The 26,547-nt window shown below is 35.0% G+C and overlaps 1 pseudogene; it reads left to right on the top strand.

Annotated features, from left to right (window-relative positions):
- The first annotated feature begins 7,105 nt into the window (after window positions 1-7,105).
- LOC123801002 (ubiquitin-ribosomal protein eS31 fusion protein pseudogene) overlaps window positions 7,106-26,547 on the top strand; it is an 84,488-nt pseudogene continuing 65,046 nt past the window's right edge.

Raw genomic sequence — 26,547 nt, 5'->3', positions numbered from 1 at the left:
AGCAGGAAATCTGCTTCTCCCACTCCCTCTGCCTCTTCCCCCTGCTCATGCTCTCTCTCTCTCTGTCTTGCTCTCTCTCTCAAATAAATTAATAAAATCTTTTAAAAAAATTGTGTGCAGCAGAAATACAACATCAGCTGGATTCACAGTCTCAACAAGCTTCTCAGGTGACAAACAGGGTATAGATTAGGGAAACTAAGGGACCCCGAAACTTGGAATGGAGACTTTGGACCCAGATGAAACTGAGGATTTGGGGCCCTGGGTTACACAGCCTTCCTTGCTAGTGGGAGTGTCATGCCCTGGTGTTTCTTCTCAGCAATTTGCCTTTCCATACTGGAAAACCTGTAATACTTTTTTTTTTTTTTTCTGGGGCACATGCCTTGCAAGGGCATGTTCATTCTCCTCAAGTCTGTCACAGTCATCTTCTAGTATAATGAGACTCCTCCTAATGTCCCCTCCCCAAGATAACTACACAGAAGCACTGTCATGTCCTTAGCGAAACTGCAGGTGTTAATGCCACGATAAATGTATTAAAAAAATCATTGGTAGTAGCATTTAGTAAATTCAATGTATGTCACCTGTTTAGTCTGCACACCAGTCAGAGGGTACTTGAATAATAACTGTATTATTTCCAGCTTAATCTGGTTTTAACTCGAGTTGCAACTGCTGTTTTGATATAATATCTTATTGGGCAAATCCTCACCCCTGGCACTTGGTATCCAGCTATTGGTTTGGCTAATACTGGCTTCCCTGTATCAATATATAAAAATGATGAGAAGCAATTTTCCCTTACCTAGTAGGACCAACAGTGTGGCTTGCCAATTGTGTCAGGGAGATGTCAGTTCTGTTCTGTCATACTATTGTCTGTAACTATTTTTATTTTTTTCCTTTTATTTTTTTTTTTCACATTGCACTGCTCATTACTGATTGCATCATTTGGATGGGATCTAATGAATAGGAAGTACTGCAATATGACATATTCCAACTGGAGAACAGATTGACAAACTCAGTCTTATAAATAAAGTTTTATTAGAACAAAGCTATGATCATTTGTTTACATATTGTCTGGTTATTTCTATACTAGAGCCGTAGAGTAGACATCATATCCACCACAGATTTTAAAATATTTATTATATTGTCCTTTACAGAAAAAGTTTTCCAACCCTTGAAATAGAGGGTAAGAGATAAACACAATAAAACCTAAGGGGTTTGCTACCTAAATGAAGTTTCTGGGGGTTCAGTGGTCTGCAGCATGCCAAGACAATCCCTCTAAGGTGAAGAAAAGTTGCTGTACCTTGCAGCATAATGCAGAGTAAGCTTTTTTGGATTGAAGGCAATCTATACCACATTTAATGTGAGCAAAGATGAGGGTAAAAAAAAAAAAAGATATGGGGATGAATCTCTCAGAATAGGCACAGACTTTAAAGATATTTGAATGACCACCAAAGGGCATCCACTGAATCAGGGGATTTTAGTAATCATATAGGCAAATCATATGCTCTGTGGATGTGAGTCATCCTCTTTCCCCATATATCTTAAGTGTTTGTTCAACTGGCTCATAAATAAAGTGGTCATGTTGGCAGAAAGGAGTGTGGTAATGGGTTTAACAACATAGACTTACCTCTTACTGCTACTGTTCAGCTACCGATTTACCAAGAGCAGAGTCCGACACTGAGCCCATAGTATAGAGCCATTACCCAGAGAACCAGCCAGCAACCTAGTGGAGGCCGGTTACATTGGATCTCTTCCATTATTAAGAGGCATAGATTTATCTTCACTAGAATAGACACATATTCTGGATTCAGTTTTGCCTTCTTTGCCTGTAATGGTTCTGCTGGCACCACCATCCATGCACATCCAGAACACTTATCTATCATTATATACTATACAGAACATAGCTTCTGGTTAAGAAATTACTTTTATAGAAAAGGAAGAAAAGCAATGAAGTCACACCCATGAAATTAGCTGATCTTAATACAAATCTCATTACTCAGAAACTTCTGGATGAATGTCTTAATTCAGATTCAGTTATGGCACCTATCAGGACACAACACTCTGAATAGATGGGGCTTTGACTCACAAATGAGGATATGCTTTCAATGAAGGACCATAATGTGGTGTGGTCTCCCTTATAGTCTGAATACATGGGTCTGGGAATCAAAGAAAGGAAATACATGTAGGTCTTCCATTATTCCTAATAACTCACCCAGGAAGGTTTTGCTTCCTATACCAATGACTTTTACCTGTCACAGTTTGGAGATCTTACCTCTCACTTGGGCAGTGCTTCCACTAAAGGACATAACAATGGTTCCATTGAATTGGAAGATGAGATCTGTACCTCGTTATTTTGGGGTACTTATGCCATTCAAAAAAACATGTTAAAAAAGGGGTGGATCTACTGGGCAAAATGATTAATTTTGATTACCCAGGAGAAATTGGATTATTGTTGTATGATGAATACAAGAAATAATATGTCTGGAGACCAGGGGATTCTCTTAGGGCACCTCTTAGTACTTCCATTCCCACAGGAAAAATCAACAGGAAGCTATGAAATCCAAAATAAGGCAGAAATTTTGAAAGCCAGACCATTCAAAAATGAAGATTTATGTAACTCTACAAAGTAAGGAACTCAGACCATTTGAAGATTTTACCAAAGTCAAGGTAAATATGGAATGGGTGGTAAAAGAATGAAGTCATAGCTATCAACTAATGCCTCACAATGATGACCTTAGTAGCTTTGCGTATTTTCTCCTTGTTTGTTACGTTTTTATGTATGTGTGTGCACATATAAAATTTTAGTCTTTGTGCTTCTTCCTATTTTTTATTTTTTAAAGATTTTATTTGTTTATTTGAGAACAAGAAAGAGAGAGCATGAGCGGGGTGGGGGGCAGAGGGAGAAGCAGGCTCTCTACTGAACAGGGAGCCTGACGTGGGGCTCGATCCCAAGACTCCAGGATCATGACCTGAGCTGAAGGCAGATGTTTAACTGACTGAGCCACCCAAGTGCCTCCAATTTTTATTTTATATATAATTTTTGTTAACTTCCACAATTAAGTCTTCTCAATTTCTCCTAAATTTCTGTCAAAGTACTACTGAACACCGTGTTCAGAAATTGGTTCAGTAGTACTTTGACAGAAATTGAGTAATTGATGTAGCTGGAGATGAATACAATTACTACTGTGACTTTCTGCGTCCATATTTGGGGAAGACAGTAAAACTGTCTATACTTGAAAGAGAAGTAGCTGCATCTTATTAGGTTTCAAGAACAGTATATATGGGAAGTGAGTAGCCAAAAGAGTGAACCATGCCAGTTATTGATTTAGTTTCTATTTGTTTCAAATCCATCATTTTCCCATGCTTTATGATACTGACACTGGACTTATAAACAAATTTTCTTTGTTAGTCTTTGCTATTAGAGTGTTGGAATGCCACTGTAACTCAAAAGCCTTGATAACCAGAGAAGAGTATGGAACCACTTTCCCTACCACTTTCTCTGGCCTCTTCCTCTCTCTACCCCGATCTAATATCTAACATGCTTTAGGATGATTATAGGTAGGCCAAAGACACATTGTCCACAATGAGAACTGAAAACCATATACATTGCTCTGGTACTCTGAGTAACTTTGGGGAGAAGAAGAAATAAAACTTTCATGTCTCTCTTAGATGCAGGCACCAAAGTTACAATCCTGCTTAGTACTATGGGGCAGTAGGGATGCCAAATTCAGTGGATGGGGTTTGGCAAATTTCACAGTGGAGAAGGGACACTAATGTGACCTTGTATGGGAGATCCTTTAGGCCAAATTAATATACTGTTGTTGCTTCTATTTCTGAGGGCATAATAGAAATTAATGAGTTACATGTTTGAACTTCACTCTACCATCATGATAATGAAGAGTTTCATGTAGAGAAATGTTAGCGAGACAAATTCTTTATGGAATTTTTCCCTCAATGGGTCTGTCAGAATTTAGCACGAGTGCCTCTATGTCTGAGTTCCTAGGAGCTCACTCTACAGATGATGTCCTATTGGCTGGCAAGTCAGAAGCCTCAGCTGCCTCAGTCCTGACTGCATTGTTATCAAACCTCTACCAGCAGAGGTTGATGATAATTCTTGACACAATTCAGAGGACTGTACACTAAATAAAGTTCCTTGGGATTATCTGGGCATATTTATAATGCGCAATTTTTCTGGCAGTCAAAAAAACCCCTGTCATAATCTGATCACTCTTTTCCTTAAATTTTGAAGTGTCTATCAGAAACAAAAGGGATGGTCTTGGATCCTCTATGTCCCCCAAAATGCCTGTCAATACCTCAGGATGTTTTTCTCACTCCCCATCTCTTGGCTGTTTCTCTGTCTTTCCATGGGCTGAGTGAATACTATTTGGTTATTGATTTGGACAAGTCAGGCAGGTTGGAATAACTATCCCTCCAAAAACAAGAACTAGATTCAATCATTCAATTGAACTGGAAACCCCAAGACCTACCAGTCATTTGTGAGCTTATGTTGGAGGTTCTAGCAACTCGTGCCTCTTAGCAGATATAAGTACAACTTTCAAGGCCCCAATAGTTGTAACCAACACTTTCTTTCTATGGACCTCTAGAATTACACTTCTTCTCTGGATTCAACTGTAGGAATTAATTTATTTCCCTCCTAAAATTGTGACATACGCCTTGCAAGTGGTCATGAAGGACTTGAAAATATTTAAAGAACCATTACTAGTAGATCATGTAGCCCTCACAAGACTAGGATGATTTCTCTGAAATGAGCCTAAACATGGTTCCTTGGTGAACTTTTCTCTGAGAAATACTGCTGCTTGGAGTGCAGCCTTAATTAAGTTCTCCGGGAGACATACAGAACAGATTTGATCTCAGCCACTGTTGGTCACATTATTCAGAATGCCCAACAGCAGTTTACACAGGAGGAAATTCAACTGAAGCCAAAATGTTGTAAAAGCAATAGGTGACTATTATGGGGAGACACTCATGTCTCTTCCATTTCTGCATGTTATTGTGAACAAACACACAAAATGTTTTGTTTTGACTATCTTTTTGGTATGTTTGTATGATGAACAATCTTGGAAAATATAGTGTCTCCTTCAGAACAAATGACGGGTACTCTTTTTCTTTATTATAAAAGATTCATGTTCTTTATGCTCTGGGTTCCTCTTCTGTAATGTAACAAACTGTGGATACAGGTATCTTTCTTGGCTGATCAGTGTTGCCCCTGTGGAACTCAGGATCAAGCAGAATTGAGGCAAATAGGCTAATGTCCATGATTTTTGCTATGCCATCAGTGATAATGTCATTTACCTCTGACCCAGGAGTCTCATCTCCTTAATCAACATCCATAAGATTGTGGTGAGCTAATGTGCTGGTTTGCAAGCAGGGTAAACATTTGGACCCATTACAGTTCTTAATATTCCTATTCCTTTTCTCTATTCTGCTGGGGTTTTTTTTTCTCTTAGATTTTATCATACAATGTATTTTCCTTCTTTATCTTGCTTTCCCCTCCCAAATTTCTTCCTAGAATATGCAATCCATTAAATTAGGGGTTTGTATCTGTTTGATTCACTGATGTAGTCTTGTTCTTAGAAAAGTATCTTGTACATAGTGTGTGATATGTAAATATTTATTGAATGAGTGAATAAACTCTGTAACCACAAATGTAATAATAAATATTCATCTCAATAATGAATAAAAAAATTAAAACTAACTACCAGGACATACTAACCTGATCTACACACAAATAAAGTAAAAAAAAGAAATAGTCTTTTTTGAACAGAAAAATAGAAAAAATATGTAGTATACAATAGAAATCAGAGTACTTTTGAAACAGAATTCGTATAATAAAATCTACTAGATAAAGCAAATGTATATTACAAATAAACTAGAGATTTCCATTCTCATAAAGATACAGTTATATATTTAAATATGTAAATACATAAATAAATGTGACAATAGTAGACATATAAAGGCAAATTAGAAATCTAATTAAAGAAAAAAAGAAAACAGGGAGAATCAAAAAATTACCTACCACAGCAGAATCTTAATGGAAAGACTTGGGATTCTCCAGCAGTGTGTATGATCCCAAGAGGAAATCTACCTAATTTTGAACAGAAGAATTAGCAAGTCTAAATGGGTAAGAAAAATAAGCCACAGTATCCTATTATAGTCTTTTTTGGTAATATAAATAATAATTTGATCTCCTTCGAACTTCCTTCTTAATCGATCAACCAAAATTATTTTTTCCAATTGTTTAGACAAAGGAAAAAGGTGTTATTATCAGCTTTCTAAGAATCTACCCATACCACATTCGGCAATATTTTTCCTAAGAAGGTAAGGATTGATAAACATGAGATCATTTATTAATAAATACCACATTAATTGAATAAATATAAACACATAAAGGTAAAAATCAAGGTAAAAAATAACTAAAGCTTAAGTGTATAAATGATTTTAAATACATACATTTTATTATTATTATTTTTTAGAGATTTTATTTATTTATTTGCGAATGAGAGAGAGAGCACACAGGAGCTGAAGGGAGAGGAAAAGGAAGAGAGAATCTGAAGCTGACTCAGCATTGAGCACAGAGCCCCACTAGGAGCTCAGCCTCATGACTGCAAGACCATGACCTGAACCAAAACCAAGAGGGAATGCTTAACTGAGCCCCCCAACACGACAAAACACATACATCCTTAAAAACCACGAGTAGAAGTCATCTTCTTTAGCATAGTAAAGGAGATCCTAAAAATGTAGAGCTAAGGTCATCCACAGTGATCAAACTTTAGAAACATCTCAATTCAGCTTAGTGGGAACAAAACCTGCTGTACTGCAGTCATTTCACATTACACTGGAAGTTAGCTAACTCTGTAAGTCAAGAAGAGGGAAATGAGAATCATGATTATTGGCAAGAAAGAAATGAAAATATCATTTGCAGAAAATATAACTGCCTTAATAGTGTATCAAAAAGGATTTTAAAATCATTTTGTGGTTAGAGAATAAGCATATGCAAATGATTATCGGGTTTATAAAATTGCAATAACTAATTAAAAAATACAATAGAATCCCTTTCTGAACTACCATCTGTGGTGGAACCACCACCAAGATGCGGATTTTTGTGAAAACCCTTATGGGGAAGACCATCACTCTGGAGGTTGAACCCCCAGATCCAATAGAAAACACACAGGCCAAGATCCAGGATAAGGAAGGAATTCCTCTTGATCAGCAGAGACTGATTTTTGCAAGCAACAAGAAGATGCGTGTACTTTGTCTGACTGCAGTGTTCCAAAGGAGTCCACTCTTCATCCGTGTTGAGACTCTGGTTGTGCTAAGAAAAGGAAGAGTAAGTCTTACACCACGAGAAGAGAAGAGAAGAAAGAAGAGAAGAAAGAAGAGAAGAGAAGAGAAGAGAAGAGAAGAGAAGAGAAGAGAAGAGAAGAGAAGAAGGTTAAAATAAAAATATTTTAAGTGTATGAGAATAGCACCATCAATCACCTTTGTGGGGAGTGCCCTACAGATGAATGTGGTGCTGGAGTTTTCATGGCTAGCCACTTTGACAGACATTATTGTGGTTAATATCCGACCTATTGCTTCAACAAACCAGGAGAGAAGGAATTGTATAGGGGTTAGTAAAAGACATTCACTAAGAAAAAAAGTAAGCAATAGAATAAATTTTCCATCAACAATAACACAAGCTTTTTAGAAAATATCAGATTTTAGGAGACATTGATGGAGAAATTACAAATATCACTTTAAAAAGAATCTGATTAAAGGGAGATATTGTCCATGCTAATGGATGACAATATTTAAAATTATGAACAGATCAATATACCCAAACTTTTAAAAACAATGCAATAAAAACTTCAACTCTACTTTTTCACAATACTTAGAGAAAAATGTATCTTGAAATGAGTAAAGGGAATGCAAGCATAAGAGAAACAGGATAATTTTTTTTAATTTTTAAATTTATTTATTTATTTTTTTAAAGTTCCATGATTTATTACTAGCATATAACACCCAGCGCACCATGCAATACGTGCCCTCCTTAATACCCATTACCAGCCTATCTCATTTCCCCCCACTCCCGAAACAGGATAATTTTTAAATTAAAAAGAATGATGTGGAAAGTTTCCACATCTAATAACAAGACATCATAATGCTATGATACTTTGACTTCAAAAATATAATAAGCTACATGTTTGGAAACCCTCCTATGATAAAAAAAAAAAAAACCTACTAATACTGGCATAAGTCAAATACTGGACAAGACAAATATCCTTTAAAGTGCATATCTAAACAAATTAGAAGAGCCATCTACAGAAACTAAAGCTTTACTGAACCCAGAGAGTTAAGGAACACTGGGGACATGATTTGTATTGTTGAAAGTGATGGGGGAGAAAGTGGAGCCTCTGGCCCCCATCAGGTAAAAAGTGAAGACTTAGAATTCTAGGATGTTTGGAAGGTTACATTTTGAAAGAAAAGATAAACTTGGAGGGAAAAAAGAAATCACAGTTTCAAAGGAAATTTTTGAAACAAACTAGTACATACCACTCTGTATGTGTATATATATATATATATATATATATATATACACACACACACATATATATACACATATATATATGTGTGTGTATGTTTGTGTGTGTATTTAATATATAGTGTATAGATTTATTTAATTTATTATATATTTAATTATATACTTAATTATTATATATTTAGTACACAGTATATTAGATATACTGTCTATTTTCCATACACTCCAAGAATTCAGAGTCATAGTACTGCCTTCAGGAAGCTTTTGTTTTTCCACTTGCATTTCTGTTGGGATCCAAGAAAAAACCTGAAGTTGTTGTCAAGGTTGGTAGAACACTAGGTACTTAGCAGAAGGAATACGTATTTTTTTCTCAATAGAATTGTCAATTGAGTCTATCTTATACTGTGACATAAGACTTCATGAGATGCTGAGAAATTATTGTAAGGACAAGAGATAGTAGAATTTGTCAGTTATGGCTGAATGTTTACTATACTGAGGACAATATAAATTTTGTTTTGCAAATAATTAAATGAAAATTACATACACATAAAATATTTGTATTCAGAGTGGTGTTCAGACTAATTTTTAATTCCTCAGTACTAACTAGCCAAGTATGTGTAAGATAAGATGTTCAATTCTTTGTTTTTGTAATTGATCTGTTTTGTTCAGTTTATGAATGGATATTGTCATACTCTGTGAGTACCCAAGCTGAAAAGAACTTCTCCCTTTGGATAGAAACACAGGCATCCTGAGAGGTAATTCTCTTCAGTGTCATGCCTTTACCCATCGTCTCTCTTTGCTAAAATGCTTATGGATGTGCTTACTAAAAACATAAAAAACTCACCATAAAATGCATTATTTAAGGCAGTAGCATTTTAATTTGTAAAATATTATGGAAAATAAAAAATAAAAGCAAAAAAAGTAAAAAATATTATGGAAAATAAAAACAAAGCCCATTTTTCATTTCTCAAAATTTTTCTAATCAAACTAAAGCATCATGTACTCATAATTATTTTTCACTATTTATGTAACTAATTTACTCTCTGAGGCAGAAGGCAAGACACAGGCAACGTCTTCACTATTTCCTATCCCAAAAGACAATACTAATAGTACAGAGGATTATCACTAAATACAAGCAGCTGCTTTTGTAAGACTGGAGCTTTTCTAGGGAATCCTGCAATAATGGAGTGGGTAGGAAACAGAATCCTATGTATGCCTATCTTTGAATTCTGTGAAAACTGCATAGGTGTTTTTTTAACTACAGATGAAACAAGGATTAATTTTGCTTTGATTCAAATAATTGCTATTAAACATCAATGCATTTGAAGTAAAACATGGAATGGTAATGGAGAAAAGAATATTTCCCTTTGTTCTGAATATCATTCAAGATTTTATTCTTAATAAATATAAGTCTAATTCTTACACATTTAAGAATTTCAGTTTACCTCATATAAACCATTTAGTGCAAGTATTAACTCTCATACTTGCTGTCTCTAAATATTATTATCAAAAGCTAACAGCATTTTTACACCATATTTGGTAGAATTGATAACAACCCCCTGTATTATTTTCTTTTCATAAGTTCATACAATTTTGTAACATTCTGTAAAGACTGATTAAATATAAGCAATTCCTAAATTTAATTAATGCTATAGATCAATTTCATTTTGCAAGAAAATACATACACGATTTTATTCTTCTCTAAGGGTTTTATCTAAAAATCTATTGATGCAGTGTTACTCATTAATATTTCAAATCCCCCTTAGTTTTAATTCTAGGCATGATACATGGAGGCAAATTGTATAAGTCTTTGTCTCGAATATAAACAAAGTAATCAGTAATCTTAATATTGAAATTATTTCTTTGCATATTTAGCAAATTAGTTTGACATCTTAGCAACATTCAGCACAACTGAATGAACATTTCTTTTGAAATATTCTCTTTCCTTAATCTCCATCAGATTACATGTTGTTTTTTTTTCTTCTCAGTTTTCTTTCATAGCTATCGCTTTTCAATCTGATGTGTCAATACTGGAATTCCTCAACACTTAAACTCTCTGGTTTTATCATGTCCACTCTATTTCTAGGTGAATTGATTTATTTATGCATTTTTCAAACCATCTGGTATCATCTCTTAATTTATATTTTTCATCTATGAAATTCCAGACCCATATATTCAACTGTATTCTTGGTCATTCCAGTGGTACATGTATTTCTTAGCCACTTTAAAATTAATGTCTTCAGAACTGAATGCCTGATTTACTTCTCACCCTACCACTTTCCCATCCCCACTCTGCACTTGGCCCTCCACTGATTTAGTAAAGTAATTTAGTCTACCTGTGGTCTCCATTTCAATAAGATTCATTTTATCTAACAGGTTGATTCTTTCTAAAAGCTAGGGATTATCTTTGATATAATGTTACATATTCATTTCCTTCCTACTTTGGTCTTTAAAATATCACCAATCTGTAGACATCTAACATCTAAAATACATATCCATACCTTCACTGTTCTCCATGGCACCTGCCATCATTCTAGTATAACCAGCATCATCCTGCATCACTTCAAGGCCCTAACATGTTTCTGTCATTCTACTCTTAGATCCAAGGCCATCTCCAATTCATTCTCCATAAAGCCGAGAGATTTTTCAATAAGCATAATACTCCAACCTGTCTGTGATTCAAACAATTCAATTATTTCCCATGGTAATGAGGCTATTCACAAAGCCTACATGTTTACTCCCTACTTCTGTGCCATTTTCTATTTATGCTTAATTTACCAATCTTGTCTCTCTTGCAGTTGCTTTCCCCTTCATGTGCCAGTTCCACTTACTGTGGACTTTCTTTTTTTTTTTCCTTCCGATTCCTTGAACACAATGAAGTATGCATCACACCAAAGCAAACATTCTTCTCTTTCCATAAACTGCCTTTCCCTGTTCATCATTTGGCTACCTCTTATGAGTGTTTCATTTTCAAATACACCTTATTTGACTCTCAAGTTCTAAGGAGGTATTCCTGTTATACTCACTTAAATTTATCTTCAGTGTTTATTCACATTGATTAATCTATCTAACTACGCATCTATGCCTGCCTATCCATCTATCTATCCATCTTTCTGTCTGTTCATCCATCCATGTAGGTAGCTATGATCTATCTGTAGTCATTAGTTTAGGTTCTTGATTAATTTTAAGCATCATGACAGGGTGTTTGTATTTGTTTTGTTTATCATTGTTTTTCCAGAGTCTTCCAATGCTGTTGAATTGTCAATATATAATAAGTATTTGTTGAACGAGTGAAAAATTGACAAATAAACTAATGGGCAAATTCATTATATATACATATATATAAATCGCCAAATTTTCTAATTTCAGCACATTTACACTTACTAATATTATTCTTAAGTCTTCAAAAATTGATTCAATGCACACATTTATTTTTTAAAACATTTTAAAAGATTTTATTTATTTATTTGAAAGAGAGAGTGAGCTAGAGAGAGAGAGAGATAAAGAGAGAGTGAGAGTGTGCACAAGTGGGGAAAGAAGCAGAGGGAGGGAGAAGCAGACTCCTCACTGAGCAGGGAACCCGATGTGGGGCTTGATCCCAGCCTGAGCGGCAGGCAGACCCTTAACCGACTGAGCCACCAGGAGCCCCAGTGCAAAAATTTAATATACTCAACATCAAATCCATTTTTGATGTCAAAATATGACCACAAAGAACATTATTCAAGCTCAAAATACAATAAAAATTACACGTAAAAGAATAATATAATCTTAAATCACAAGCTTTTGTTTTACCTTAGATTTGTGAACATCATGGTCTCAGGTATTGCTAGTAAAAACTATAATATCCAGCCAATTTTGCATTGTTCCTTGACAAACTATTATTATCTAGTGGAAATAACTGGGAATGTTTTGAACTGTTTTTGGTGCTGAAATTGTCAGCATTCATCTTCACATAACTATTGGGTGAACAGTTTGGAATATAAGAGAACTAGAGAAAATATACACAAATTAACATTTTTGTACAGTCATCTCAATTTTAAAAGTATTTTTAACACTCATCATGCTTTTGTAATTAGCAAAATCTATTGTAGAGCTAAACGATTACACCTACTTTAGTCACCAAAAGTAGTAACCATCCTACATACTTACAGTAAAATGCTTTTATCCTATTAAAGTATTGGTTTATTCAATATTTTAATAAATGTTTACTTATTTAATCATCATTGGTAACGAATAAGTCCTAAGTACCCACTAACCTATTTGAAAGTATTTTCAGTGTTCACTAAGTCAGCAGGAGACTTTGAAGATGTTTTGCCTCTCCGCTTGGAGCAGCCACTTCTGTAAAAGTCGATAGCAGAGAAGCATCAAATATGCCTCACAAAACATCAGGAAGACAAATAGGACAAGTTAAGCATTCTTTATGACATTGATCCCTCAAAAAAAAAGATGAAAAACAAATTGTAACATTCAATAATAAAGTATGGCTGATTTATTATCATTATGATTTTATCATAATACTCTTCCTAATATAAAACTTTATACAAAATTCAAATTCAATAAAAAACTGATGAAAACCTATTTAGCTTGGTACCGTGGTTCACAAAATTATGTAATATAATCTCTGGCTTCAAGGAGCTTAAAATCAGAAATGAGCCACAGAGTCACACAGGGTTATAGTCAATGTATATTAACTGCTCTCAGATATTTCAACAGACAAGCACAAGGCACAGAGGGGAAAATATATAAATATAGTGCCCTCAGGTCCTAGCAAATTTAGAAGAGCTAGTTTTTTTTGATTCTTAGACGTAGGTAGTTGGCACTTTCCTTATGCTTAGACACATACATGTCAAAACCCTTCTATCTTCATTAAACAAGATGTTAGTTGAAGAAAAAAAGAAGAGCTAGTTTTTTGAGCTGAATTTTAATAACAAATGTTGGATACTAGAAATGGTGAATTAGGATATTTTTAGAAATGCAGAATGGTAGAGAAAAGTCTGAAGGTATAAAAAAGTGAATAGCAAGTGGCTTAATCTAGTTTTAATTTGAGAATCCAGAAACTGTTAGTAGGTAATAAAACCAAAGGACAAATTAAAACTTGGTCTTAAGCTTATATTTTATAATAAAATTTTGGAGTTTTATTTTAGGGGAAATGAGAAGTTATTGAATGCTCTCAAAACGAAATCATTTAATCACTTCTGTGTTTTACAGGAGTAACTTTATCCAAACATGACCATCCTGCAAAAGAAAAGAGGCTCATTCCCACACAATTTATTTATTTATTTATTTATTTTTAAAGATTTTATTTATTTATGTGACAGAGAGACAGCCAGCGAGAGAGGGAACACAAGCAGGGGGAGTGGAAGAGGAAGAAGCAGGCTCCCAGCAGAGGAGCCCGATGTGGGACTCGATCCCGGAACGCCGGGATCACGCCCTGAGCCGAAGGCAGACGCTTAACGACTGAGCCACCCAGGCGCCCCACATTCCCACGCCATTTAAGTGGCCTTACTATGCTCCATCATTCAGAGGCAGATGGCACTGGTGAAATGGCCAAACAATATTAATTTAAGAAACTATGTAACTGAGATGCTGTCCCACATGACAGAGTGTATTTTTTATATATTTTATTTTTTTTAAGTTTTTATTGAAATTCCAGTTAGTTAACATACAGTGTAATATTAGTTTCAGGTGTAGAGTTTAGTGATTCAACACTTACATACAACACCAGGTTCTCATCGCAAGTGCCCTACTTAATACTCATCACCTATTTTACCCATCCCCCGCACCCCCTTTTACTCCCTCTCACCGCCCCCTCCCCGCCCAGGCAAGGTAACCATTAGTTTGTTCTCTATACTTAAGAGTCTGTTTCTTAGTTTTTCTCCCTTTTTTTACCACTGGGTTCATTTGCTTTATTTCTTAAATTGCACATATGATTGAAATCATACAGTATTTTTCCCTCTGACTGACTTATTTGCTGAGCATGATACTCTCTAGCTCCATCCATGTCATTGCAAATGGCAAGATTTCATTCATTTTTTTGTGGCTGAGTATTATTCTATTGTATATATGTGTGTGTGTGTGTGTGTGTGTGTATATATATATATATATATATATGCCACCTCTTTATGCGTTCATCAATCCGTGGACATTTGGGCTCTTTCTATAATTTGGCTATTGTGATAATGCTGCTATACACATCAGGGTGCATGTGTCCCTTTGAGTATTTTTGTATCTTTTGGGTAAATACCTAGTAGAACAATTGCTGTGAATGGTAGAGTGGTTCTATTTTTAACTTTTTAAGGAACCTCCATACTGTTTTCCAGAGTGGCTGCTCCAGTTTGTATTCCCACCAACAGTATGTTTTTTAAACCAAAGGTCTCTTAATGGTGCTATCTATCCCACAGGCAGAATGTATAGAGACCAAGGAGGAAAAATGGATTGGCTCATTACACTATCAAAACTATCATCTGACTAAAGGAAATATTTTTTTTCTCCCTACAGTCTTGATGGGGATAGGCTCTAGTGCCAGAAGGATGAATTAAGTCACATTTCTGACAAAATAGAAGCTAAGGCTGTCATTGGGCATTTGGTGGTCCTTGTCCACTGAGCCTACAGCATAGGGGAAGGTTGTATACCAACTGTACTTGGAAAACAATTGCTTCATAATAGGGACAATGACAAAATTTTTTTTTCTAACCAATATAACTCACTGTGGTGCTTTTTAGTTCTTTTCACCCAACAGTCCTAATAGAATGCAACTCAATAAAGATAAAGTCCCCAAGGACTCAGATGATGTGGGAGTGGAGATCTGGTAGGCGGAAGACCCTGTCCAGTTGAAGTTAAAGGGAACATAGAGGAGGGAGATGGTGAATATGATCACAATATTAAGCCTTATGACCAAATATAAAAGAGACGACTATGGCAATATGCTTTATAAAATAATAAATGATTTCATTTTATCAACCCCCTCCCACTACCTCATATGAAGAACCCTGGAAAGCTAATATTTTAGGTTTCTGGAAGGAGTATATTCAAATTAATGTCATCACTTATGATTGTACAATAGAGGATGAAAGACTATACTGGGAACACAGTATTTCACCTGAGCAAAAAAAAAGGGGGGGGGGTATCTTTTTACCCACAGGTAAAAAGGGTAAAAAGAATGGAAAGAATGGAAGATATGGGATAGCATTCATTTGCCAATTTGGATTCATTCTCCAACCTGTTATATCTTGCTTGGTGCCCCAGGATGTTGGCCGTTTAGTGTATTTAATTTGGCTCCAACACCTGTTTACTTCCAATTGATTTAAGCCAATAAGTAAGAGCAGAAGTCAAGCAGGTGATTAGAGTGTGGGAGGAGTGGGAGATTGTGTTATTATCTTCTCCAATTTCCTGTCTTTGGATTCATCTTATACAAGCAGAGCCCCCTCTCCCCCCACCAAAGGCCATAGTCACTGCCTGAAGACCTTTCCAGCTTTCTCTTCCTAGATTTCATCAGCCACACCTTCTCCTTGCCCTTTTTGACCTCATAATGGTAAGGGCTCTTCCTCCATTCAACATTTCCCCTCACTGCTACTGTCCCTGTGGCTTCCCTATACTTGTCTGTCCCTGTGTGTTCTGCTTCTCCAAGGCACTAATCTTGCTGGATTTTGGTTTGTCTCTTTGTAAAATGATAAAGTCAATTATTGTGATCTCTAAATTGACAAAGTTAGGGTCTTTAGGTATTATTTTTTGTCTTGGCAGCAGTTAGTTAGAAGACTGATAATCTGTAAGACCTCAATATATATCAAATGGATTTTTTAAAACTCACACAGTCTATTGCATCCTTCTTTAAAAATTCCAAGTATGACAAACGTATCTGTGAGTTTTATCTTATAATACACTAATCAGTATTGGAAAACACGTATTTAGGTGAATATTTTTGTATTTATTATGCTGTGGAATCAAAGCTGATAGTTTATCATAAGGTGTATGGAGGAACTTTATGTGATTTGTCAGTATTTCTTCTTTTAAAGATTTATTTATTGATTATTTGAGAGACAGAAAATGAGAGAGAGAGAGTGCATGTGCGAGAATGCAGGGCCAGGAGGGGCAAGGGGGGAAGGAGAGACAGAATCTCAAGCAGACTCCCTGTGTAGCATGAGCCCAACAAGATGACACGGGGCTCGATTGCATCACCGTGAGATCATGATCTGAGCTGAGATTAAGAGTTGGATGGTTAACCCACTGAGCCACCCAGGCGCCCTGATTTGTCAGTATTTCAAATGTGGAAACCCCTGTTACTGCCTTGCTAAAGATCCTCAAAGAATTATTCAATGAATTTGAGCTTTCATTTTTTGCTTTCAACCTGACGTTATGCTAGTATACCAGAACTTATTTCATGTGTTATTTTATCAAAGACTATTAAAAGGAATCCTCAAAAGAAATAAAAATAAAATAGAAGTAGATGTAATAATTTGTAGGATCAACAAACATTATTTTAAAATAAAGCCCATCCCTTCTGAAACCAATATTACACTATATGTTAACTAACTAGAATTTAAACAAAAACTTGAAACGAAACAAAAAACTAAACTAAAATAAAATAAAGCTATCCAATACCAGATTTTTAAAGTTATAGGTATTATCTATATTTGGGCTCTCTTTATCTCAATTTAATAATTACTTAATTATTGTATTGATTTAATTGAATATATTTATGAAGAGAAACAAAGAGACAAAAAAATGCGGATATATGCCAAAAGAATATTTTAAAGTATAGATTTGTTTTTGACTTTAGTCGAAGCACACCTCTTTTTGTTGAAAAGTTAACCCTCATCATAAATTATCTCTTTTAATTTTAAATTTATTTCAATGTTATCCCTTACAAGTTCAATGTTTAAGTAAAACAATTATTAGTGTGTACTCATTATAGTAATTTGTATATATTTGTAAATATTTTGAATTTATATACATATATTCACTTTTAACATGCTATCTATAATTTCTCATAAGTGAGTGTTACTACTTATATTTATGTATACATATTCTCACAAGTTTTTTTATCTGTGCCAAATTTCATGGCATTCTTCAATATCTATGATATATTCAATCATATATTTGTTAAACTAGGAATAAATACATAGTCCAAAAATCTACCTGTTCCCTCTGAGAGGTACATGAGAGAAACAATCTAGTAGGGTCCTATTAGTTGGAACAATCACAAGCTTGTAAATTCTTAGTTTTCACTTTTCTCTATTATTTCCCCAATGTGTAGTATATAAAATGTGCTGATCTCACATGAGAAATAGAAAAATCTGGACTGATAAAATAAAGACATCTGGTGAAAATATAAATTATTTTATTATTAAGTAAGGATATAAAATATACATGGAAAAACATTTTATTATTTGATTTGAAAATAACTTTTTGATGGTGTATATTGTGTATTTCTTTATAGTCTCTAAGGCATTTACTTAAAAACAGATTCCAGGAGTGCCATTCTGGCATATGCAACTCAGAAAACTAATTTCCAGAGCAACAGTCTAGCAAAATCCCCCTCAGAAATATCTCTGAATAAAAGCAAATTGATGGATGTATAGTTTCCATGCAATTCAAAATCAAATGAATCTGTCACCGAGAATTGGAGGAACTTGGCTGTAGTCGTTTTTTCTGTTTATATTATTCTACATTGATAAGTTCTTTCCTCTTTCCAGAATGTCAGTTTCTTAGCAAATTAAAGAATCAGTTCTCTTGTAACCCTATTATCTACATTCTGTGAAAGTGAGATTAGGTGGCTTTTGATTCTTCAAATTTTTAGGTATTTCACGCAACTTTTACTTTGTGCCAAATGGGCCATATTTTTTAAATTTCTCACTTGTATGCTTGTTGGCTTAACAATGTACCCTTGCAATTTCAACAGTATCTGGCACCTAGTAGACCACCAATACATTTAATGGGTGAATAAATGACATAATTATGTATAAAGCTAGTTGTCAAATCACTTACATTATGAACTGACTTTACAATCGGCCCAAAATCTTAACGTCCCAATCTCAACACTCTGATATTCCAGAAACAAAAAATCTGTTATACACCGGAAGATCAATTCTAACAATTTAGTTTCCCCAAGGTAGTTATTTTGAATTCTTTAAAAATTTACGATCTGTTGGTTTTAATCTATTCTCTTCTGGATGAGGGAGATACTTTAAAAAATCAAAATGATTATATCATGCTTTAACATAAAGTATCAATCTGCAACTTACTCTGTGATTCAGCTTAATTTTTTAAAAATTTTTTAAATATTGCATTTATTTAATTTTCAGAGAGAACACAAGCAGGGGGAGTGGTAGGCAGAGGGAGAAGCAGGCTCCCCACTGAGCAAGGAGCCCCACGTGAGACTTGATCCCAGGACCCTGGGATCGTGACCTGAGCCAAAGGCAGATGCTTAACTGACTGAGCCACCCAGGTGTCCCAAGGGACTCAACTTTATTTTAAAAGAACACTAGCAAGATATTACCAAATCAAGAAAAAATGTCTTAAGTGTGATTGTTATTAATATATTTTTTTGCAGTTATGGAATGAAACATTAAGTTATTCATTTCAACCCCCCCTTTCTTCGTCCCATATGACTCATCCAGGTCTGGATTTAATTTTGACATCAATAGAAAATATATAGATGGAGTTTTAGAGGCATGAGCAAAAACATTGTAGATGCACAGTACACGTGACCTTTGATCTTTAAGGCTAAAAAGATGAGAAGACAGACAATAGACAACGTGATAATGGCTTTCTATGAGAATTCAACTTCAAAGTGACCTAAATTCATAGGCTTAGAAAGAGAAATCTCCTCAAAACAAAAGACTGCATTATGAACAAAATATGCAAAGTTTTGTAGCGTTTCTTTCTTTAAAAGCATGTTGCACATTTATAGAAAAACAACGAAGACCTAAAATAGATCTCTAACAGAAGTACAAATGAGCAGAATAGCATCTCAGTTGTTAGGCTAACTGCAAAGCGCGACAGCATTACCACTGAGTCTGGAGAGCAGAGTGGCAAAGTCTCCATCTCCTAAATGCCTTGTGCAGTTGCTTGTTCGGAAAGTATCCCTTACCCTCTCACATTCACAGTACATCTTCACAACCACAGCTCTGCCTCGGGCACTTCGTGGGGTCAGAGGCTACCATCTGGAAGCTGCTTGTGTATAGTAAATGAGTCTTAACAGAACCAATTGTGTTGGTTTCCTCCAGAGAGAAGAACCCCTAACTGCAAAAATTCTTAGCACAGCATTGAATTTTGCAGAAGGAGAGTCTGCCCTACCTATTTGCTGTATACATACTCGCCACCAGCTGTTTTATGCACTCTTGGCTCCCCAGCTGAGACAATTAAGGGAACAGGAGTTGGCATTCTGTATAAATATGAGATAAGACTGGAGCTGTTTCCAGGTTGGCAGAGCATGGGGTAAAAAACAAGGCTTTGCTCCAGAATAAAGACTTTTTAATCTTATAGGCAGTGATCGAGGAATGAAAAAGGCAGATGCTAAGAGGATAATGTGGGAAAATATGGAAGCCTGGCCATCAGCAAAATATTGTAAATTAAATTAAGTACAGAAGAGTAACTGCATCCTATGAAACAGAAGAGAAAGGAGAGAAAATGCTAAATGTTTGGGTAGGGGGAACAGATTGGGATATTTTACTCTGTGTGATGCTTTTCCTGAACACTGCATCTGGCTAAACATTATCCATAGTAGCTACATTTCACTTCTGCTTCTATCATGTATTGGGCTATTGAGTCTGAAGTCCTATAAAGAAAATAGTATGGGGGACGGGATTTTGGAAATGATGAGTGAGGTAAGTATGTTCTTGAATAAAACTAGTGTTGGAGTTATAGAAAAAATTACTTCCTAATTAAATTAAAGTCGTTTGGTGATATTTTAGTTGCAACGATGTTACCAAGTGAACATTCTCGCTTTTATAATTTGTTATAGAAAATCTATAAATAAATACAACAAATTACTAATTGTTATGTTCATTTGTGTTGAGACTGTTATTTTCCTTACTTTGCTTTAAAATTTCCTATAATCAATACTCTATATTTAAGTGGGAAAAAAAAAAACAAAGTAAAAAATAGGATTTTTCTTTCTCATCTCGTATAAAACCAGTGATTGAACCTATTTTAAGTAGGCTTGTAGGTTTGTTTCTTGGGAGAAAAAAGTACATGCATGTGAAGATGATTCCAAAAGGTATATTTCCTGCCCGGACTTCTAGTCCAAATTCTAGATACATATCGATAATTACTCAATACCTCAACAAGACAAACATCTCAAAACTGAAAAAGCCAAAACAGAAATCTGGATTCTGCTGTCACTTAAATCACACGCTTACCAGTCTCTCAATTTTGTAAAAGGCAACATTAGCATCCACTTGTTAGGGAAACACTAGCACCCAATTGTCAAGCCTAAAGTAATTGTATTCCCCTTGATACTTTTCTTTTCCCAACTACACACTCTGAAATTTTTTTCATCAAAAATATCCCATTTGTACTATCTGCAAACATATATAGACTCTGCCCCGTCTTTACATATGTTTTACAAAGATGCCAATAAAAGCCACTGTCGACTCCCACTGGGATTACTGTAGTAAGGTAAGAAGGAGGGAAGAAAGGAAAGGAGGGAAGGAGGGAGGGAAGGAGGAAGGAAGATTGAAACTCTTTCCCCTAGTTTAGAAAGCCTTATGAGGTCTGGCCCCAGTCGTGTACATCATCACTTTTCATCTTACCTACTAAGTTAAACTCACACTGTAGTTGTAGTTTTTTAAATATGATAAACTTTGAGCCACTTAAGAGTCTTTTAAATAGGTGTTCTGATTTCCTGGAATAGTCTTTCTTCTCTTTCTCTGGTTGATTCCTTGACCTTCAAATTTCTTCTTAAATGTCACTCCCTTGCCCATCCAATCCAAGAAAATAAAGAAGTCACTATCACATCACTCAAATTTCCTGTACATCACTTAACACTATTTCACATATCACACACACACATGTGCACACACGCGCACGCACCAGTTTGTACCCTCCTGTTAGCATAAGCTCTTTAAGATCAGAGACTTTAATTGCATTGAGTACCACCCAATTCTGCTCATTTAGAACAGTAACTGGCAAATAATGTTTATTCGATAAATATTTATTGGGTAAGCCAATAAGACTGGAGATTAATTATTCTAATACCTTTAAATTTTATATAATTTTGATAACCAAACTAACACCATTATATGTAATTCTAAGTTTAAATTCAAGCCAGGCATATCAGGAATAATTTTTTTAACGAGGAAATTGTAAAAATGCAACTATTATGCAACTTCTATATTGATGGAATATTTTAGGCCTATTTTATTTCATTCACCTAACATAAGGTAACCAAATTATATGGGTATAAATATAGTACATTAAAACATTTTGATACTTGCTTGAGTATCCATTTTACTAACTTTTTAAAACCTTAGTTTCAAAATGCCAGTTGCTTTAATGTTTTTCCTAACATGGATCAAATGTTTTTATACAATAAATTACACTACTGTATATCTTGCATTTCTCAGAGTTCTGTGCTTTCTCCTAAATAGATTTGCTGGGCTGGAAACAGGCATAAATTAGATGGTAACTTGCAGCTATTGTAAAAGAAATTGAAGATTGGCAACCTCAAGCAGAATAGATAAATTTAAATAGTGGCACAGAAATGCAAACTACGAGGAAATATCAAAATAGCCTAGTGTATCAGAATCAGAAGATGATTAAAATATTTTCTTCTAGAAGGTATTTAGTAAACAATAGATGTTAATTTCCCATGATTAACTGTGTTTATCAGCTACATATAGGTCAACATATTAAATTTTGTTTCTCTACTCTGTATATGACTTAGCTCTTTCTCTCAAGGCAATGTCAATAACTTGTATTTCATGACATAAAGTAAGAATTAACAAATTATTTTTATAAAGTGCTCTCAATCTCCATTGATAAAAAAAAATACATTAGTTCTAAAGATTATCAACAACTGAAGAGCAATTAAGTCAAATGTTCCCACTTAAATGAAGCACTTCTGGCAATTAGCACGAAGAAAATGATTTCTTAAGACATAGTGACAGTACAAAAAGACAAATCCCTTAATGCTATGAGAAAGCAAGAGTGTGCATAAGGTAATTTTTTTTAAATGACATTGATGTTTGTAGTCACTTTGACCTATCTCCATAGACCTCCACAGCTATACTTCCTAAAATTGTCATTACCGGTGTTATAAAAGATAAATTTCATTGTGTGAATTGCTCAAAAAGTAAGCTAGATGGTGCTAAAGAACACGTTCTATTTATTATGTGATCATATTTACAACATAATTTTTGGTAAGAATGAGTAAAAAGGGTGAGACCCATTGCATTGACCTGCAATTTGGTATTGCACGGTGAACTCAACACAAAAGTTTACAAAGAAGACAGATTCAAAAATGGGGTGAGATTAAGAGGTAGTCCACATCCATAAGCTTGTATTAAACACACCACAACCCACGATCACAAAATATTAATCGTCACTGTATAACAAGTCTATGCCAAATTCCCACTGCAGAAAGGTTAACTATTCTTCTGATAAATCTGTGGTACATGAATATTATCATTCTTTTGGAATAACTTTTTCTTGCATATAATTTAAAAATAGAGCAGTGGGGTTTACAGTGATAAACTACAACCAGGATATGCCAAATGTTTAGGTATTATCCATAGCTTACCTTGGTATGGCTTTTGACCCCATTTATATTTATGTCTGAAGGAAAACTGATGTTCCATTCAAAGTAACTCATCATTTTCTCAAATTAAAGAGTCCCTTTTGGAGTAAATCAGCTTCTCTGATGCTTGCTAGGTTGAATGAATGCTATCATCTGAGAAGGGTTCCAAAGAGTAGTTGGCTGCTTGGGCTTTGCCTATAGCTTTCTGGGGTTCAGAGTCTTTAAGGCCAGAAGAAAATTTTGTGATAGCACATTTTTTTTTCATTTTAGCCATTTTTATAGGTATATAGCGATATCTCGTCGTGGCTTTAATTTTCATTTCCATCAACAGCTATTGAACCCGAACATAGTTTTACTGAATGTTGTGTTTTAAGAGCAGACACTGACATCGTGCTATATACACTGTGCCTGTGGCAAACGTATCTGTTGACGTGAATAATAAATCTTCCAATCCATGGACAAAGTGTATGATCTTATGCTCATGAGACCATCCATGGGTGTTATACCTATGTCCGAAAATGGCCTTGGTTCAGAAGAAACTGAAAACCTTTATAATGGTTGCTGAAAAACTAACTGCTCATCATCAGCATCAGGAATTATAAGCTTGTGCTGTTTTTCAAGTTAGTAGGAAGTTATTATGTACTTTTTGTAAGGATCTTGGCTGCTGGCATATGCCATATTCTCAAACAGACTAGCAACTGGCTTTGGGAGAAGGGGACAGGAAATTGAGGAAATAAAAGGCTTCCCTAAGACTAGCCTATGTTCTACTGTTGGAAACATGGACTCTATCCTCTTGTGAGTTTTGCGGTGAAGAATATTACAATTTAAATTAAAACTCTGGTTACTTAGGATTATTCTGGCTGAAAAATTGCATAGAATATTTTGGCAACAGGTACACAGCTCCTGCGCAGTACTCGAAAAGGAAGAGATAAGGAATAAATGTGAGGACAAGCAGATTTTTGAGTTGTGTTGAAATTTTCACCTAATGAAACATACTCTTATGTAGTATGGTCATTAAATCCGCCTCCCCACCCACCCACTGTAAACACCACACTGGAGGCTATTTTGTTCCTTATTTTGATTTTGTTTCATTCAATGCAGTTGTAGGAAGTTTTCAGAAATAGAAATTTGTAATTACTTTCTCCAGTCTCTTTCTTGGTCCTCTACATGGAGGAACAGATGAATAAACTGACGGCATCCCCTACTGAGTTTGAAAGGTAACCAAAGCGTTTTGCAGAAGCCAGAATGTGAATGAACCACACACATACACATGTACAAGTGAATTGTGAAGTGCAAGAAATTGAGAGCAGATGGATCAGTTATGCTAGTAAGACCATAACAGAATCATCTTCTCAGAGTCGAGGCTGTTGTTTTTTCATTCAAAGCATGCATCACAGACCATCCCAGAAGTTTAAAATCAAATATACAGATTAAGCTGGGTGAAACGGTAATCATGTAAAGCAAAACCGAAGGATTTAGGTTTCACACAGCAGTATGCACCATATGCATGTTAAATATCGGAAGACAAAATTCCATCCAGCTAATTGAAAAATAGATATTGAATAAACTTAACGTTAAGGAACATATAATTATAGTGATGCCCCCAAAGGCTTGATTTACTTAATGAGAAGCTGTTTAGCAAGATGAACTCTTACAATGGAGTGAATATTATTACAGATCATTTCTGTATCATAATTTTCCTTTTATGACTTGCACCTACCAAGACATCTTTAAAAAATAAAATGATGGCAGAATCGAGCTGTATTAATCCTTCTAAAATTTTAAAAACGTTTAAAGTTAATGTATCTTCAGTCCTCATATAAATAGTTTAAATAATATAAGCCCTTCTAAGACACTGAAATATGTAAAAAAAAAAAAAAAAAAAAAAAAAAAGAAGCCTAACCAAGTTCTAAAGTGCCAAACAGATCCAAGTACACTGTTAAGCAATGAAACTTAATTTGGTAATGGCCGTGAGAAATCAGAAAACTATAGACTATATTAGTTACTTGATATTTAGTCTTGGACTGAGTATTGAAAAACAAATGATAGAGCTCCCTATATATTGTTTAAATTGGGTGAGTCTAGTAAGTGTACTTCAGGTAACGGAAGAGTTAATTCAGGATTCTTCTTCCACCTTCAGGGCATTTCCTTACTAGACAATGGAAGAGAATTTGGTAACATTATAAAGCACAGCTTATCTTAATGCATTTAATTCCAACTGCATTCAATAAATACCTTCCTTCTCATGTAGAAGCTTTAAAAATGCTTAGCAAATTGTTAGATTGAAGCATATATGAGGAAGCAGTGTTTTGACTTATTTTTGTTCCCCCCTACCTACACCAGCAATTTATGTTATCTATTGAAGGAACTGCATGTCATTTCACATGAAAAATATTAAATGTTTAATTGACCACCATATTCTAAAAACAACAGTGTATCATTTATATGGCAAACACTTTGTTTGATTTGCACACTTTCCTGAAACAATAATCTTAATTGTATCATTTAAAAAAATTTTTTTAGACTTACATGGTAGGCAGAATTCTAAAATGACAGCAGGATTCCTGCCCCCTGGCGTACATGCCCTGTATAATTCCCTTCTGTTGAGTACAGGCTGGACCTGTGAATATAATGTCATAGCCCTCCTTTGCTTAAATTACATTACATGGCAGAGGCAGATGGAGTTTGCAAATGTAATTAAGATCTCTTATCAGTTGACTCTGAGTCAATCAACAGAGAGATTATCTCTGGTTGTGGTTGTAACACAATCAGGTGAGACCTGTAAAAGTGACTCTAGAGGTAAAAGATAGGAAACAGCAGTCACTCACCTTGACCTTGAAAGAACAAACTGTCATGTCGTGGAGAAGGCCATGTGGCAGGAAATTATAGGTGATATCCAGAAGCCTGAGAGCCTCAGTCCTACAACTTCAAGAAACTTGTAATAACCAGTAAACTTGGGAGAGGACCCTGAGCCTCAGACAAGATTGCAGCCCTGGCTACCACCTTTGACTGAAGATTGGTGAAGACACTGGATAGAGGATCTAGCCAAGTAATGTCCAAGCTTCTGTCCCACAGAATTTAAATTTTGTTTTAAGCCACAAAATTGGTGGTATCTTATTACATAGCAAAGATAACTAATACCACTTTTCATTAAAAACAAAATATTAATAGACTAATATCATTCATATGTCAGGGACTTCGAAAGGCCATTCCAGCAATAGATCAGTATTGATGAAAATATAAACACTCTGGGAAATTTTGAGAACTCTGAATGAAA

This window comes from Ursus americanus, chromosome 10 (genome assembly GCF_024610735.1).
Source record: "Ursus americanus isolate L20-20 chromosome 10, mUrsAme1.1.p, whole genome shotgun sequence".
NCBI lineage: Eukaryota > Metazoa > Chordata > Mammalia > Carnivora > Ursidae > Ursus > Ursus americanus.
The sequence above is the reverse complement of the archived record's forward strand: the minus strand, read 5'-3'. Positions and strand labels throughout refer to the sequence as shown.